Here is a 17,636-nt window from a genome sequence, read left to right as displayed (position 1 = left end):
TTCGCCCCCAATTTTTTATTTTCCCAAGGGTAAGAGAAGAAATTGGAACCCAAAAGTTGTTGTACCATTTGTTCTGAGTATGCTGATACCCCATATGTGGGGGTAAACCACTGTTTGGGCGCATGGCAGAGCTCAGAAGGGAAGGAGTGCCGTTTGACTTTTCAATGTAAAATTGACTGGAATTGAGATGGGACGCCATGTTGCGTTTGGAGAGCCCCTGATGTGCCGAAACATTGAAACCCCCCACAAGTGACACCATTTTGGAAAGTAGACCCCATAAGAAACTTATCTAGATGTGTGGTGAGCACTTTGACCCACCAAGTGCTTCACAGAAGTTTATATTGCAGAGCCGTCAAAATAAAAAATCATATTTTTTCACAAATATGATCTTTTCGCCCCGAGTCGGGGCATTGTCCCAGCCATCCCACATCGCTTTGGCCACCTCATTCTATAACCGCCAGATCGTCACGTTGTCCGAGTGCTGCGGAACCCGGGTGTCCCGCAATGGGACTCGCTCATGAACCAGGGAGATTAGGAGGTCATTTTCAATGAGGTCCTCATCCCATTCTGGAACCTAAAAAATAAAAAAACACATTAATGTTGGAGAGATTAACATAAGGAAAAGAAAGAAAACAGAGACAGAAAACTGGCATGAATATTGAAAGTCAAGAAAAAAAATGGAATCAAGAAGAAAAAGGTAAAGAAAGAGGAAAGTAAAGAAATGAAAATTCAAGAATAGTAAAGTGAGGATACAATAAACAGTCAGCCAGGTATACTTACACGCTGCCGCCTTGCCACCCGACAGTGAACCTGCTGCTCCTGCTCAGCCTCTGCCGCAGTGGAAGAAGTGCTCTAAAAAAATGAAAAAAAAAAAATTGTCACATGTGTAGATGTGACAGTGAATACTTACCAATCTGAGGAGGTGAGTACTCACTTCACTGACATGTTCGGCTTGTGCAGGTCCAGGACGTTGCTCCTCCTCAGAGCAAGAAGACATTCTGATGCATGCAGAAAGAAAAAAATGGCAGAAATTAGAACATATAGAGACAGAAAACAGAAAATAAAGACATTGGCTTTGATACTCACATTGTTCAGAATGTTGATTCTTCCCAGGTTCCTGCGTCTGTCTGCTCTTGTTCCCAGTCTGCTGAGTTGTGGACTGCAAATGCCCACTCCCTCCTTTTATCAACTTTGTATGTGGGGGATGGCTAATCAGTGTCTAGACAAATGCAAGCAAACGCATCTGCTCACGTAGACCGTAATACGTTTTTTTGCCGCATTCCTTACGCTAACATCCTTAAAAATAAATTGTTTAAAAAATGTTGCAGATGTGAAGTAGTCAAATGGGCAATGTTGTTTATTTAAGGGGCTGTCCACTACTAGGACAATGCCTTCTTGAACTAAATGGACCCAATAAAATAATAAAGCCTATACTTCCCTCTCCTGTGCTGGAGCCGTTCCCGCGGTATCAGCACTCGCTCCTCCCAGGGCTCCTGTACGGTTGTTGTGACACGTGATGCCGTCTGGTACCCAATCACTATCTCCGCCTTCGGACAAACTGAACATGAAGAGGAAGCCAGGGATCAGCCGCAGCCTGGACTGCCTCTTCATGATCAGTTTGTCTAAAGGCGGAGACAGTGATAGGGTGCCAGCGTCACGTGTCACAACAACCGCACGGGAGCGGTAAAGTTTGAAAACTGAGACATTTTCAAGTTTTCGATATTTTCATAAACTCAAATCACATAGACCAAAATTTACCAGTAACATGAAGCAGAACTTGTAATGAAAAAACAATCTCAGAAACACTGGGATATGTGGAAGTGTCACAAGTTGTACACACGAGCCTCCGCTCCGTACACACAGCTCTGCTCCGTACACCTTGTACACACAGCTCCGCTCCGTACACACAGCTCCGCTCCGTACACCTTGTACACACAGCTCCGCTCCGTACAACTCGTACACACACGGCTCCACTCTGTACACCTCGTACATACAGCTCCGCTCCGTACACCTCATACACACACGGCTCTGCTCCGTACACCTCATACGCACACTGCTCCGCTCCGTACGCCTCATACACACGGCTCCGCTCTGCACACCTCGTACACATGCGGCTCCACTCCGTACACCTCGTACATACAGCTCCGCTCCGTACACCTCGTACACACACGGCTCTGCTCTGTACACCCCGTACACACACGGCTCTGCTCTGTACACCCCGTACACACACGGCTCTGCTCTGTACACCCCGTACACACGGCTCTGCTCCGTACACCTCGTACACATGCGGCTCCGCTCCATACACCTCGTACACACACTGCTCCCTACACCCCGTACACACACGCGGCTCCGCTTCGTACACCTCATACACACGCGGCTCCGCTTCATACACCTCGTACACACACGGCTCCGCTCCGTACACCTCGTACACACGTGGCTCTGCTTCATCCACCCTGTAAACCCCTCACATAAAGTCCTGCATACACTGAGGCCCCTGATCATGTGACCCCTGACTCCTCCCCTCCTGTGACCTCATCACAGGTCCTGTGCGCAGAGAGCAGCCATATATGTGGTGTGCAGCTCTGCATTGAGGTAGACTAGGAGGTCCGGAAGGGGACACAAACATCAAATTCACACGGTTGCATCTCGCTCCCAGGTAGGGCTGATCTTATAGTGTATTACATTTCCTCATATACTCTAGTTTCCCTCGGGATTGATAAAGTGTATCGTATCTCCTCCGGAAATGATCCTTCTCCATAAAAGATTGTCTCAAGATTTCCATTGATTTTATAGAACTTTGAGGCTTAAAGCCCATTGTAAGGCTGATATAGGTAATGTGGACTCGCACTCTCTGTCTATTCCACGTGAACAATTTGGCTTGAGACATTTGGGCCTCATATTTTCCTCATCAGTTTAACCCTCCTAAGACTTCACATCTTATTGATATATTCATTTCACTAGTACTAAGAGATTTATTTATTGTACTCACTTATATAGCGCCATTATTTTCCCAGTGCTTTACAGACATTATCATCACTGTCCCCGATGGGGCTCACAATCTAAATTCCCTATCAGTATGTCTTTGGAGTGTGGGAGGAAACCGGAGTGCCCGGAGGAAACCCACGCAAACACGGGGAGAACATACAAACTCCTTGCAGATATTGTCCTTGGTGGGATTTGAACCCAGGACCCCAGCGCTACAAGGTTGCAGTGCTAACCTCTGAGCTGCCCATAGAGAAACCACTGAAATAGTGAATCACATTAACAGAGGTGATATTCACTTAAAACACAATCTCACTTCTGAGGGACGCGGGGTTATCTCCAATCTAAAGAGTAACAAAACACAAGTCATAAAAGCGGCTGACAATACAACCCTGGCAAAAATGAAGGAATCACCGGCCTTGGAGGATGTTCATTCAGTTGTTCAATTTTATAGAAAAAAAGCAGATCACAGACATGGCACAAAATAAAAGTCAATTCAAATGGCAACTTTCTAGCTTTAAGAAACACTAAAAGAAATCAAGAACAAAAAATGTGGTAGTCAGTAATGGTTACTTTTTTTAACCAAGCATAGGGGAAAAATTATTGAGTCACTCAATTCTGAGGAAAAAATTATGGAATCACCCTGTAAATTTTCATACACAAAAATAACACCTGCATCAAATTAGATCTGCTCGTTATTCTGCATCTAAAAAGGAGTGATCACACCTTGGAGAGCTGTTGCACCCAGTGGACTGACATGAATCATGGCTCCAACATGAGAGATGTCAATTGAAACAAAGGAGAGGATTAACAAAGCTGTGTCTAAAATCTGGACCAAATACAAACAACATGGGAAGATTGTTAAAGGCAAACATACTGGTAGACCAATGAAGACATCAAAGTGTCAAGACCGGAAACTTAAAGTAATATGTCTCCAAAACAGGAAATGCACAACAAAACAAATGAGGAACGAATGGGTGGAAACTGGAGTCAACGTCTGTGACCGAACTGTAAGAAACGGCCTAATGGAAATGGGATTTACATACAGAAAAGCTAAACGAAAGCCATCATTAACACCTAAACAGAAAAAAACAAGGTTACAATGAGCTAAGGAAAAGCAATCGTGGACTGTGGATGACTGGATGAAAGTCATATTCAGTGATGAATCGCGAATCTGCATTGGGCAAGGTGATGATGCTGGAACTTTTGTTTGGTGCCGTTCCAATGAGATTTATAAAGATGACTGCCTGAAGAGAGCATGCAAATTTCCAGTCATTGATGATATGGGGCTGCACGTCCGGTAAAAGCACTGGGGAGATGGCTGTCATTACATCTTCAATAAATGCACAAGTTTATGTTGATATTTTGGACATTTTTCTTATCCCATCAATTGAAAGGATGTTTGGGGATGATGAAATCATTTTTCAAGATGATAATGCATCCTGCCATAGAGCAAAAACTGTGAAAACATTCCTTGTAAAAAGACACATAAGGTCAATGTCATGGCCTGCAAATAGTCCGGATCTCAATCCAATTGAAAATCTTTGGTGGAAGTTGAAGAAAATGGTCCATGACAAGGCTCCAACCTGCAAAGCTGATCTGGCAACAGCAATCAGAAAAGTTGGAGCCAGATTGATGAAGAGTACTGATTGACACTCATTAAGTCCATGCCTCAGAGACTGCAAGCTGTTATAAAAGCCAGAGGTGGTGCAACAAAATACTATTGATGTTTTGGAGTGTTTTTTTTGGAGTGATTCCATATTTATTTCCTCAGAATTGAGTGATTCCATAATTTTTCCCGTATGCTGGGTTAAAAAAAAGGAACCATTACTGACTACCACATTTTTTTTGTTTTTGATTTCTTTTAATGTTTCTTAAAGCCAGAAAGTTGCCATTTGAAATGACTTTAGTTTTGTGCCATGTCTGTGATCTGCTTTTTTTTCTACAAAATTAAACAACTGAATGAACATCCTCCAAAGCCGGTGATTCCATATTTTTTGCCAGGGGTTGTAGTTGTGATGGACAAAACATACTATAGTAAAGACTTTTTGTCTACTACATTTTCACTGATGACCTATCCTTAGTATAGGTCATCAAAGTCTGATCGGTCAGGGTTCAACACCCAACACCCCTGCTGATCAGCTGCTACCTGGTGGCTGCATACACCGATAACAGCTGGTCGGTGATGGTGCCAGATCCCAACCGATCAGACATTGATGACCTATCCTTAAATGAAAAAGTAGTGGACAACCTCTTTAATGAAACATATGCACCAATTCCTAGGGATCCTTCTACTGATGTTTCTAAAGCTACCTATGTTGATCTCTATAAGAAACAAGCCTGTGTTTCATACACTTCCTAAAATTCATAAACATCTGACACAACCTTCCTTCAGGAAGACCAGTAGTTGTTTCAACGAATTCTCTTCTATGTCCAGTAGCACAAACTTTACAGAAAATATTGACCTCTCTAGTAAAATCTACTAGATCCTACCTCAAAGACACCTCACGTTTCCTATCATGTCTGCGAACCTCAGGTCCATTACCATCCAAATGCCTCCTTGTCACTAAGGATGTAAATTTTTTCTTTTTCCACACTAAAAAATTATTTTTATTTGGATACCCTCAGGTTGAGGACCAATTTTTCATTCAGAATACTGGGACCGCAATGGACTCAAATATAGCCCCTCTCTATGCCAATGTTTTTACAGTCAGGTTCGAGGAACAGTTTGTCTACTCTCATCCCATCTTCTGTCAACATTCAACCTTATGGAAACGTTACATTGATGACAGCTTTTTTTATATGGCTTTTCTGAACTGATTTATTTCTCTTGTTCTTTCACAAACTAAACAGTTCTATTTCAAAATTAACTGTCACTATTCATTACATCAAGAATATTAATTTTCTATACACCACTGTCATACACAACACTGATGGCTGAATTAGTACAGACCTCTTTACTAAACCTAATGATAAAAATAGTCTCTTACAATATACAAGCTGCCACCCAAGACACATCAAAATGGCCTTACCCAGTCACAACTGGGCAGTAAATCGTACTGTCTCCGGCATTCATATCCAAATCATTAGACAGTGTGAGATTACAAAAAAAAATCCTTGAGAAAGGTTATCAGGAGAAGAACATCACAACACCACATACAGTATTTCTGGTCCAAATTCCCAAATGTTTGGCATTTGTTCACACTTAGCACACTTTTGTGTATAAAATTTACCATTGTATTCACCTGTTTGGCCATTACTAAGGAGAGCCTACCCTGATGTAGCTGAGATAGATTTTCATCAACTTGTGTAATAAAAAGCCCATGAACATGAGGGACCATCTCGTACAAGCAGATATAGGCCCCGGCAGGGGACCGTTAATGCAAAGCACTTTTGTTACACTGTTTACAGTGCTCTAACATAATTAAAGGAGATTAATTCACATATCCACGGTCAGGTAAACATTTTCCCATTAAGGTTTTTTTCATGTGTGACTCATTTTTTGTGGTATACCTAATTAAATGTCGTTGCAGTCTCAAATATGTTGGGGAAACCACCCAGGTCTCGATAGAGCAAATTAATTCTTTCATTAATCCATTACTTGCCAAATTAAAATTTTTACAAGTACGGATTTTTCAGAAAAGGGCATCCCAATATTCAATTAAAAATTACAATGACATGATTTCCTATTTTGAAAACATTCATTTTACAAACACAACACAAAAAATTGGACCTAATTATAAAACTTATAATATCTTAGTTGCTAGAAGCTGAAGATTAGGCGTCCCAAAAAAAGGATGTTGGTAGATAATGGGTTAATATTATTTTGGAAATATATTGTCATCATTATTAATATACCATCCAAGGTAGTAACCCATCTTTGATCTCTTCCTCCCTTATTTTGCTTCTTTCCCTTTCTTCTCTTCTCGGTCATGCATAGTGTATGCTGTGGGTATATCCACATAGTTGTGGATAATGTTTTTCAGAAAATCATGTCAGTCATTGGACATATACAGTGGGGCAAAAAAGTATTTAGTCAGTCAGCAATAGTGCAAGGTCCACCACTTAAAAAGATGAGAGGCGTCTGTAATTTACATCATAGGTAGACCTCAACTATGGGAGACAAACTGAGAAAAAAAATCCAGAAAATCACATTGTCTGTTTTTTTAACATTTTATTTGCATATTATGGTGGAAAATAAGTATTTGGTCAGAAACAAAATTTCATCTCAATACTTTGTAATATATCCTTTGTTGGCAATGTGTTATGGCTGGCAATCAGGCAACACAGTGTGCAGTAATCAGCGCACATACAGAGATCTGGCAATAACCAAAAACAATAGGACGAGCTCTGAGACGTGGAATCTCTGTAGACTGCAGTACCTGATCTATCCTCACACAACTATAAGCAGCAGTGGATTGCGCCTATCACTACCTATGCAACTCGGCACTGCCTGAGGAGCTGACTAGCCTGAAGATAGATATACAAGCCTGACTTACCTCAGAGAAATACCCCAAAGGAATAGGCAGCCCCCCACATATAATGACTGTTAGCAAGATGAAAAGACAAACGTAGGAATGAAATAGATTCAGCAAAGTGAGGCCCGATATTCTAGACAGAGCGAGGATAGCAAAGAGAACTATGCAGTCTACAAAAAACCCTAAAACGAAAACCACGCAAAGGGGCAAAAAGACCCACCGTGCCGAACTAACAGCACGGCGGTGCACCCCTTTGCTTCTCAGAGATTCCAGCAAAAGTTAATAGCAAGCTGGACAGAAAAAACAGAAAACAAACTAGAAGCACTTATCTAGCAGAGCAGCAGGCCCAAGGAAAGATGCAGTAGCTCAGATCCAACACTGGAACATTGACAAGGAGCAAGGAAGACAGACTCAGGTGGAGCTAAATAGCAAGGCAGCCAACGAGCTCACCAAAACACCTGAGGGAGGAAGCCCAGAGACTGCAATACCACTTGTGACCACAGAAGTGAACTCAGCCACAGAATTCACAACAGTACCCCCCCCTTGAGGAGGGGTCACCGAACCCTCACCAGAACCCCCAGGCCGACCAGGATGAGCCACATGAAAGGCACGAACAAGATCTGGGGCATGGACATCAGAGGCAAAAACCCAGGAATTATCTTCCTGAGCATAACCCTTCCATTTGACCAGATACTGGAGTTTCCGTCTAGAGACACGAGAATCCAAAATCTTCTCCACAATATACTCCAATTCCCCCTCCACCAAAACAGGGGCAGGAGGCTCCACAGATGGAACCATAGGTGCCACGTATCTCCTCAACAACGACCTATGGAATACATTATGTATGGAAAAGGAGTCTGGAAGGATCAGACGAAAAGACACCGGATTGAGAATCTCAGAAATCCTATACGGACCAATAAAACGAGGTTTAAATTTAGGAGAGGAAACCTTCATAGGAATATGACGAGAAGATAACCAAACCAGATCCCCAACACGAAGTCGGGGTCCCACACGGCGTCTGCGATTAGCGAAAAGCTGAGCCTTCTCCTGGGACAAGGTCAAATTGTCCACTACCTGAGTCCAGATCTGCTGCAACCTGTCCACCACAGAATCCACACCAGGACAGTCCGAAGACTCAACCTGTCCTGAAGAGAAACGAGGATGGAACCCAGAATTGCAGAAAAATGGAGAGACCAAGGTAGCCGAGCTGGCCCGATTATTAAGGGCGAACTCAGCCAACGGCAAAAATGACACCCAATCATCCTGGTCAGCGGAAACAAAACATCTCAGATATGTTTCCAAGGTCTGATTGGTTCGTTCGGTCTGGCCATTAGTCTGAGGATGGAAGGCCGAGGAAAAAGATAGGTCAATGCCCATCCTACCACAAAAGGCTCGCCAGAACCTCGAGACAAACTGGGAACCTCTGTCAGAAACAATATTCTCAGGAATGCCATGTAAACGAACCACATGCTGGAAGAACAAAGGCACCAAATCAGAGGAGGAAGGCAATTTAACCAAGGGCACCAGATGGACCATTTTAGAAAAGCGATCACAGACCACCCAAATGACCGACATCTTTTGAGAAACGGGAAGGTCAGAAATGAAATCCATCGAAATATGTGTCCAAGGCCTCTTCGGGACCGGCAAGGGCAAAAGCAACCCACTGGCACGTGAACAGCAGGGCTTAGCCCTAGCACAAATTCCACAGGACTGCACAAAAGCACGCACATCCCGTGACAGAGATGGCCACCAGAAGGATCTAGCAACCAACTCCCTGGTACCAAAGATTCCTGGATGACCGGCCAGCACCGAACAATGAAGTTCAGAGATAACTTTACTAGTCCACCTATCAGGGACGAACAGTTTCTCGGCCGGACAACGATCAGGTTTATTAGCCTGAAATTTCTGCAACACTCTCCGCAAATCAGGGGAGATGGCAGACACAATGACTCCTTCCTTGAGGATACTCGCCGGCTCAGATAACCCCGGAGAGTCGGGCACAAAACTCCTAGACAGAGCATCCGCCTTCACATTTTTAGAGCCCGGAAGGTATGAAATCACAAAATCAAAACGAGCAAAAAATAACGACCAACGGGCCTGTCTAGGATTCAAGCGCTTGGCAGACTCAAGATAAGTAAGGTTCTTATGATCAGTCAAAACCACCACGCGATGCTTAGCACCCTCAAGCCAATGACGCCACTCCTCGAATGCCCACTTCATGGCCAGCAACTCTCGGTTGCCCACATCATAATTACGCTCAGCAGCAGAAAATTTCCTGGAAAAGAAAGCACATGGTTTGAACACTGAGCAACCAGAACCTCTCTGTGACAAAACCGCCCCTGCACCAATCTCAGAAGCATCAACCTCGACCTGGAACGGAAGAGAAACATCAGGTTGACACAACACAGGGGCACAGCAAAAACGACGCTTCAACTCCTGAAAAGCTTCCACGGCAGCAGAAGACCAATTAACCAAATCAGCACCCTTCTTGGTCAAATCGGTCAATGGTCTGGCAATGCTAGAAAAATTACAGATGAAGCGACGATAAAAATTAGCAAAGCCCAGGAATTTCTGCAGACTTTTTAGAGATGTCGGCTGAGTCCAATCCTGGATGGCCTGAACCTTAACCGGATCCATCTCGATAGTAGAAGGGGAAAAGATGAACCCCAAAAATGAAACTTTCTGCACACCGAAGAGACACTTTGATCCCTTCACGAACAAGGAATTAGCACGCAGTACCTGGAAAACCATTCTGACTTGCTTCACATGAGACTCCCAATCATCTGAGAAGATCAAAATGTCATCCAAGTAAACAATCAAGAATTTATCCAGATACTCACGGAAAATGTCATGCATAAAAGACTGAAAAACAGATGGAGCATTGGCAAGTCCGAACGGCATCACCAGATACTCAAAATGACCCTCGGGCGTATTAAATGCCGTTTTCCATTCATCTCCCTGCCTGATTCTCACCAGATTATACGCACCACGAAGATCAATCTTAGTAAACCAACTAGCCCCCTTAATCCGAGCAAACAAGTCAGAAATCAATGGCAAGGGATACTGAAACTTAACAGTGATCTTATTAAGAAGGCGGTAATCAATACACGGTCTTAGCGAACCATCCTTCTTGGCTACAAAAAAGAACCCTGCTCCCAATGGTGACGACGATGGGCGAATATGTCCCTTCTCCAGGGACTCCTTCACATAACTGCGCATAGCGGTGTGTTCAGGTACGGACAAATTAAATAAACGACCCTTAGGGAATTTACTACCAGGAATCAAATCGATAGCACAATCACAATTCCTATGCGGAGGTAGGGCATCAGACTTGGACTCTTCAAATACATCCTGAAAGTCCGACAAGAACTCTGGGATGTCAGAAGGAATGGATGACGAAATAGACAAAAATGGAACATCACCATGTACTCCCTGACAACCCCAGCTGGTTACCGACATAGAGTTCCAATCCAATACTGGATTATGGGTTTGTAGCCATGGCAACCCCAACACGACCACATCATGCAAATTATGCAGTACCAGAAAGCGAAACACTTCCTGATGTGCAGGAGCGATGCACATGGTCAGCTGGGCCCAGTACTGAGGCTTATTCTTGGCCAAAGGTGTAGCATCAATTCCTCTCAACGGAATAGGACACCGCAAAGGCTCCAAGAAAAATCCACAACGTTTAGCATAATCCAAATCCATCAGATTCAGGGCAGCGCCTGAATCCACAAACGCCATGACAGAATACGATGACAAAGAGCACATTAAGGTAATGGACAAAAGGAATTTGGACTGTACAGTACCAATAACGGCAGAGCTATTGAACCGCCTAGTGCGTTTAGGACAATTAGAAATAGCATGAGTAGAATCACCACAATAGAAACACAGTCTGTTCAGACGTCTGTGTTCTTGCCGTTCTACTTTAGTCATAGTCCTGTCGCACTGCATAGGCTCAGGTTTACTCTCAGACAATACCGCCAGATGGTGCACAGATTTACGCTCGCGCAAGCGACGACCGATCTGAATGGCCAAGGACATAGACTCATTCAAACCAGCAGGCATAGGAAATCCCACCATTACATCCTTAAGAGCTTCAGAGAGACCCTTTCTGAACAAAGCCGCTAGTGCAGATTCATTCCACAGAGTGAGTACTGACCACTTCCTAAATTTCTGACAATATACTTCTACATCATCCTGACCCTGGCATAAAGCCAGCAGATTTTTCTCAGCCTGATCCACTGAATTAGGCTCATCGTAAAGCAATCCCAGCGCCTGGAAAAATGCATCAACATTACTCAATGCAGAATCTCCTGGTGCAAGAGAAAACGCCCAGTCCTGTGGGTCGCCGCGCAAAAAAGAAATAATAATCAAAACCTGTTGAATAGGATTACCAGAAGAATGAGGTTTCAAGGCCAAAAATAGCTTACAATTATTTCTGAAGCTCAGGAACTTAGTTCTGTCACCAAAAAACAAATCAGGAATCGGAATTCTTGGTTCTAGCATCGATTTCTGATCAATAGTATCTTGAATCTTTTGTACATTTACAACGAGATTATCCATTGAGGAGCACAGAGCCTGAATATCCATGTCCACAGCTGTGTCCTGAAGCACTCTAATGTCTAGGGGAAAAAAAAGACTGAAGACAGAGCTAAGAAAAAAAAATGATGTCAGGATTTCTTTTTTCCCTCTATTGGGAATCATTGGTGTGGCTCCTTGTACTGTTATGGCTGGCAATCAGGCAACACAGCGTGCAGTAATCAGCGCACATACAGAGATCTGGCAATAACCAAAAACCAAATTAATTCACATATCCACGGTCAGGTAAACATTTTCCCATTAAGGTTTTTTTCATGTGTGACTCATTTTTTGTGGTATACCTAATTAAATGTCGTTGCAGTCTCAAATATGTTGGGGAAACCACCCAGGTCTCGATAGAGCAAATTAATTCTTTCATTAATCCATTACTTGCCAAATTAAAATTTTTACAAGTACGGATTTTTCAGAAAAGGGCATCCCAATATTCAATTAAAAATTACAATGACATGATTTCCTATTTTGAAAACATTCATTTTACAAACACAACACAAAAAATTGGACCTAATTATAAAACTTATAATATCTTAGTTGCTAGAAGCTGAAGATTAGGCGTCCCAAAAAAAGGATGTTGGTAGATAATGGGTTAATATTATTTTGGAAATATATTGTCATCATTATTAATATACCATCCAAGGTAGTAACCCATCTTTGATCTCTTCCTCCCTTATTTTGCTTCTTTCCCTTTCTTCTCTTCTCGGTCATGCATAGTGTATGCTGTGGGTATATCCACATAGTTGTGGATAATGTTTTTCAGAAAATCATGTCAGTCATTGGACATATACAGTGGGGCAAAAAAGTATTTAGTCAGTCAGCAATAGTGCAAGGTCCACCACTTAAAAAGATGAGAGGCGTCTGTAATTTACATCATAGGTAGACCTCAACTATGGGAGACAAACTGAGAAAAAAAATCCAGAAAATCACAGTCTGTTTTTTTAACATTTTATTTGCATATTATGGTGGAAAATAAGTATTTGGTCAGAAACAAAATTTCATCTCAATACTTTGTAATATATCCTTTGTTGGCAATGTGTTATGGCTGGCAATCAGGCAACACAGCGTGCAGTAATCAGCGCACATACAGAGATCTGGCAATAACCAAAAACAATAGGACGAGCTCTGAGACGTGGAATCTCTGTAGACTGCAGTACCTGATCTATCCTCACACAACTATAAGCAGCAGTGGATTGCGCCTATCACTACCTATGCAACTCGGCACTGCCTGAGGAGCTGACTAGCCTGAAGATAGAAATACAAGCCTGACTTACCTCAGAGAAATACCCTAAAGGAATAGGCAGCCCCCCACATATAATGACTGTTAGCAAGATGAAAAGACAAACGTAGGAATGAAATAGATTCAGCAAAGTGAGGCCCGATATTCTAGACAGAGCGAGGATAGCAAAGAGAACTATGCAGTCTACAAAAAACCCTAAAACGAAAACCACGCAAAGGGGCAAAAAGACCCACCGTGCCGAACTAACAGCACGGCGGTGCACCCCTTTGCTTCTCAGAGCTTCCAGCAAAAGTTAATAGCAAGCTGGACAGAAAAAACAGAAAACAAACTAGAAGCACTTATCTAGCAGAGCAGCAGGCCCAAGGAAAGATGCAGTAGCTCAGATCCAACACTGGAACATTGACAAGGAGCAAGGAAGACAGACTCAGGTGGAGCTAAATAGCAAGGCAGCCAACGAGCTCACCAAAACACCTGAGGGAGGAAGCCCAGAGACTGCAATACCACTTGTGACCACAGAAGTGAACTCAGCCACAGAATTCACAACAGCAATGACAGAGGTCAAACGTTTTCTGTAAGTCTTCACAAGGTTGCCACACACTGTTGTTGGTATGTTGGCCCATTCCTCCATGCAGATCTCCTCTAGAGCAGTGATGTTTTTGGCTTTTCGCTTGGCAACACGGACTTTCAACTCCCTCCAAAGGTTTTCTATAGGGTTGAGATCTGGAGACTGGCTAGGCCACTCCAGGACCTTGAAATGCTTCTTACGAAGCGACTCCTTCGTTGCCCTGGTGGTGTGCTTTGGATCATTGTCATGTTGAAAGACCCAGCCACGTTTCATCTTCAATGCCCTTGCTGATGGAAGGAGGTTTGCACTCAAAATCTCACGATACATGGCCCCATTCATTCTTTCATGTACCCGGATCAGTCATCCTGGCCCCTTTGCAGAGAAACAGCCCCAAAGCATGATGTTTCCACCACCATGCTTTACAGTAGGTATGGTGTTTGATGGATGCAACTCAGTATTCTTTTTCCTCCAAACACGACAAGTTGTGTTTCTACCAAACATTTCCAGTTTGGTTTCATCAGACCATAGGACATTCTCCCAAAACTCCTCTGGATCATCCAAATGCTCTCTAGCAAACTTCAGACGGGCCCGGACATGTACTGGCTTAAGCAGTGGGACACGTCTGGCACTGCAGGATCTGAGTCCATGGTGGCGTAGTGTGTTACTTATGGTAGGCCTTGTTACATTGGTCCCAGCTCTCTGCAGTTCATTCACTAGGTCCCCCCGCGTGGTTCTGGGATTTTTGCTCACCGTCCTTGTGATCATTCGGACCCCACGGGGTGGGATTTTGCGTGGAGCCCCAGATCAAGGGAGATTATCAGTGGTCTTGTATGTTTTCCATTTTCTAATTATTGCTCCCACTGTTGATTTCTTCACTCCAAGCTGGTTGGCTATTGCAGATTCAGTCTTCCCAGCCTGGTGCAGGGCTACAATTTTGTTTCTGGTGTCCTTTGACAGCTCTTTGGTCTTCACCATAGTGGAGTTTGGAGTCAGACTGTTTGAGGGTGTGCACAGGTGTCTTTTTATACTGATAACAAGTTTAAACAGGTGCCATTACTACAGGTAATGAGTGGAGGAAAGAGGAGACTCTTAAAGAAGAAGTTACAGGTCTGTGAGAGCCAGAAATCTTGATTGTTTGTTTCTGACCAAATACTTATTTTCCACCATAATATGCAAAAAAAATGATAAAAAAACAGACAATGTGATTTTCTGGATTTTTTTTTCTCAGTTTGTCTCCCATAGTTGAGGTCTACCTATGATGTAAATTACAGACGCCTCTCATCTTTTTAAGTGGTGGAACTTGCACTATTGCTGACTGACTAAATACTTTTTTGCCCCACTGTATATTTTGCTAAAAAAAATAAAGGGAACACTTAAACAACAGAATATAACTCCAAGTGAATTAATTTCACATGCTGTTGTGCAAATGGAATAGACAACAGATGGAAATTATTGGCAATTATCAAGACACACTCAATAAAGGAGTGGTTCTGCAGGTGGGGCCCACAGACCACTTCTCAGTACCAATGCTTTTGGCTGATGTTTTGGTCACTTTTTAATGTTTAGTTGTGCTTTCACACTCCTGGTAGCATGAGATGGACTCTGCAACCCACACAAGTGGCTCAGGTAGTGCAGCTCATCCAGTATGGCACATCAATGCGAGCTGTGGCAAAAAGGTTAGCTGTGTCTGTCAGCGTAGTGTCCAGAGACTGGAGGCGCTACTAGAAAACAGGCCAGTACACCAGAAGACGTGGAGGGGGCCATAGGAGGGCAACAACTCAGCAGCAGGACTGCGATCTCAGCCTTTATGCAAGGAGGGACAGGAGGAGCACTGCCAGAGCCCTGCAAAATGACCTCCAGCAGGCCACAAACATGCATGTGTCTACACAAATGGTTAGAAACCGACTCCATGAGGATGGTCTGAGTGCCTGACGTCCACAGATGGGGTTGTGCGCACAGTCCAACACCTTGCAGGACGCTTGGCATTTGCCACAGAACACCAGGATTGGCAAATTCGCCACTGGCGCCCAGTCCTCTTCACAGATGAAAGCAGGTTCACACTGAGCACATGTGACAGAGTCTGTAGACGCCATGAAGAGCAATCTGCTGCCTGCAACATCCTTCAGCATGACTGATTTGGCAGTGGGTCAGTTATGGTGTTGGGTGGCATTTCTTTAGAGGGCCACACAGCCCTCCATGTGCTCGCCAGAGGTAGCCTGACTGCCATTAGGTACCGAGATGAGATCCTCAGACCCCTTGTGAGACCATATGGATTTTTGTGAGTTCAATTCAATTGATCAATTCAATTATTGTTGTGGTGTTGCTTTTGCACTTTCAGTAAGGTCCCGGCCTAGGGGACACAATCTTCAATGTGTTTCCAGTATGTCAGTTTTTGTTAATCTTACTCTTTTTGTAGACTGTTTAATTTCTGATGAGGGTTTGATGGGCCCAAATTTTAGCCTATTTGAATGCTTCACCTGTGGACTGTTACGGCATTGTCAGGTAACACTCACTTCTGCTTTAAGGGTGAGCAGTACCAGTTAAAACACAACTGCTGCACACATCAGCTGAGACAAATGTACGATCAGCCACTATCATGCACATGTAATTTTCTAATTAACAGACGTTCGTGAACCCACCTGAGCGCGCACATGTCTTGGCTGTAGTGTGGAGTTGTAACTTCATCAGAACTATGTGAATGAAATCCACTATCTTATGCCTTTTGAACTACAAATAATAAGGTATGTTTTATGACCGCTAGGGAAATCAATACAGCCCAAACCTAGCCCAGACAGTCAGATAAAAGTGTTCCAAAAGAAATTTAGGAGCGTGAACAGAAATGTGAAATTTTTCCTCCCAGGAGTGTTAGCTATTTGATCACCATGAAACAGGAGTAATGAGACAAGATGGATACACAGAGACAGAACGGAGTATGTTCTCTTTCATTCCTCTCTTTTGTGTCCATTTATGGGTATTTCAAAAGGTATGCAGGTGCGCAATAACTGCATCCTATGAACTTTCCTACTTTTTTCATCTCAGTTCCCTACCCGAGTACCTATAATTGTATCACAGCAGTGGATCTCTTCTTGTTTGGGGCCCATAACATACAAACAGGCATACTTTGACAAGGTTTCACTTACACATAAACCTGTTTACATAGGGTATAACAGATTAGCGCTTTTACGGCTTCATGTACCAACAAACAAAACAATGCATACAGGATTGTAAGATCTCTTGAGACCAACCCACTTAGATCCAGTTTGTGGGTTCAGGAAAGAAATTGTTTCTCCCCACAATGATTCTTTGTTTGGGTCATGTTCCTCTAACCATTTTTATCCTAATTTGGCAATGTTGTGTATAACAGTCCAAACCTGATGATGATGTCCCATTAAAGTAAAGGGTACCTGTCCACCCCCCCCCCCCCCGGGAGTTTTTAAGTAAAAGAGCCACCTTCTGCAGCACTAAGGCTGCATTCTGTGAAGGTAGCTCTTAAGTTTATGCTCCCTAATAACGCTGATACGACTCATCTGCACTGCAGCATCAGAGTGATCACAAGCTGCAGATGAGTCGTATAACGCTGGAGGAAAGAAGCGGAGTGAGATGGGGACAGCCGCAGATACTAACCAGATTCCCAGCCCTGCAGTGTGAATAAATCAGAACACACTGTGTGTGTCAGATGATGTGACTTGTAGGGCAGCGCTCATGGCACATGCCAGAAAAATGAGAGCACAGCGCAGACACCGGGTACGTGAATACAAACAGAGGAGGTGGCACCCGG

General features: G+C 43.4%; 1 long non-coding RNA gene across 1 annotated transcript in view; it reads left to right on the top strand.

Moving 5' to 3' along the window:
• Window positions 1–2,534: 2,534 nt before the first annotated feature.
• The window catches only part of LOC138663779 (uncharacterized), a 35,100-nt gene continuing 19,998 nt past the window's right edge, over window positions 2,535–17,636 (top strand). Inside the window, exon 1 of the long non-coding RNA XR_011318238.1 lies at window positions 2,535–2,656. This is a non-coding gene — a long non-coding RNA (uncharacterized lncRNA). The remainder of the gene's footprint in view (window positions 2,657–17,636) is intronic.

This window comes from Ranitomeya imitator, chromosome 2, assembly GCF_032444005.1.
Source record: "Ranitomeya imitator isolate aRanImi1 chromosome 2, aRanImi1.pri, whole genome shotgun sequence".
Taxonomy (NCBI): domain Eukaryota; kingdom Metazoa; phylum Chordata; class Amphibia; order Anura; family Dendrobatidae; genus Ranitomeya; species Ranitomeya imitator.
The sequence above is the reverse complement of the archived record's forward strand: the minus strand, read 5'-3'. Positions and strand labels throughout refer to the sequence as shown.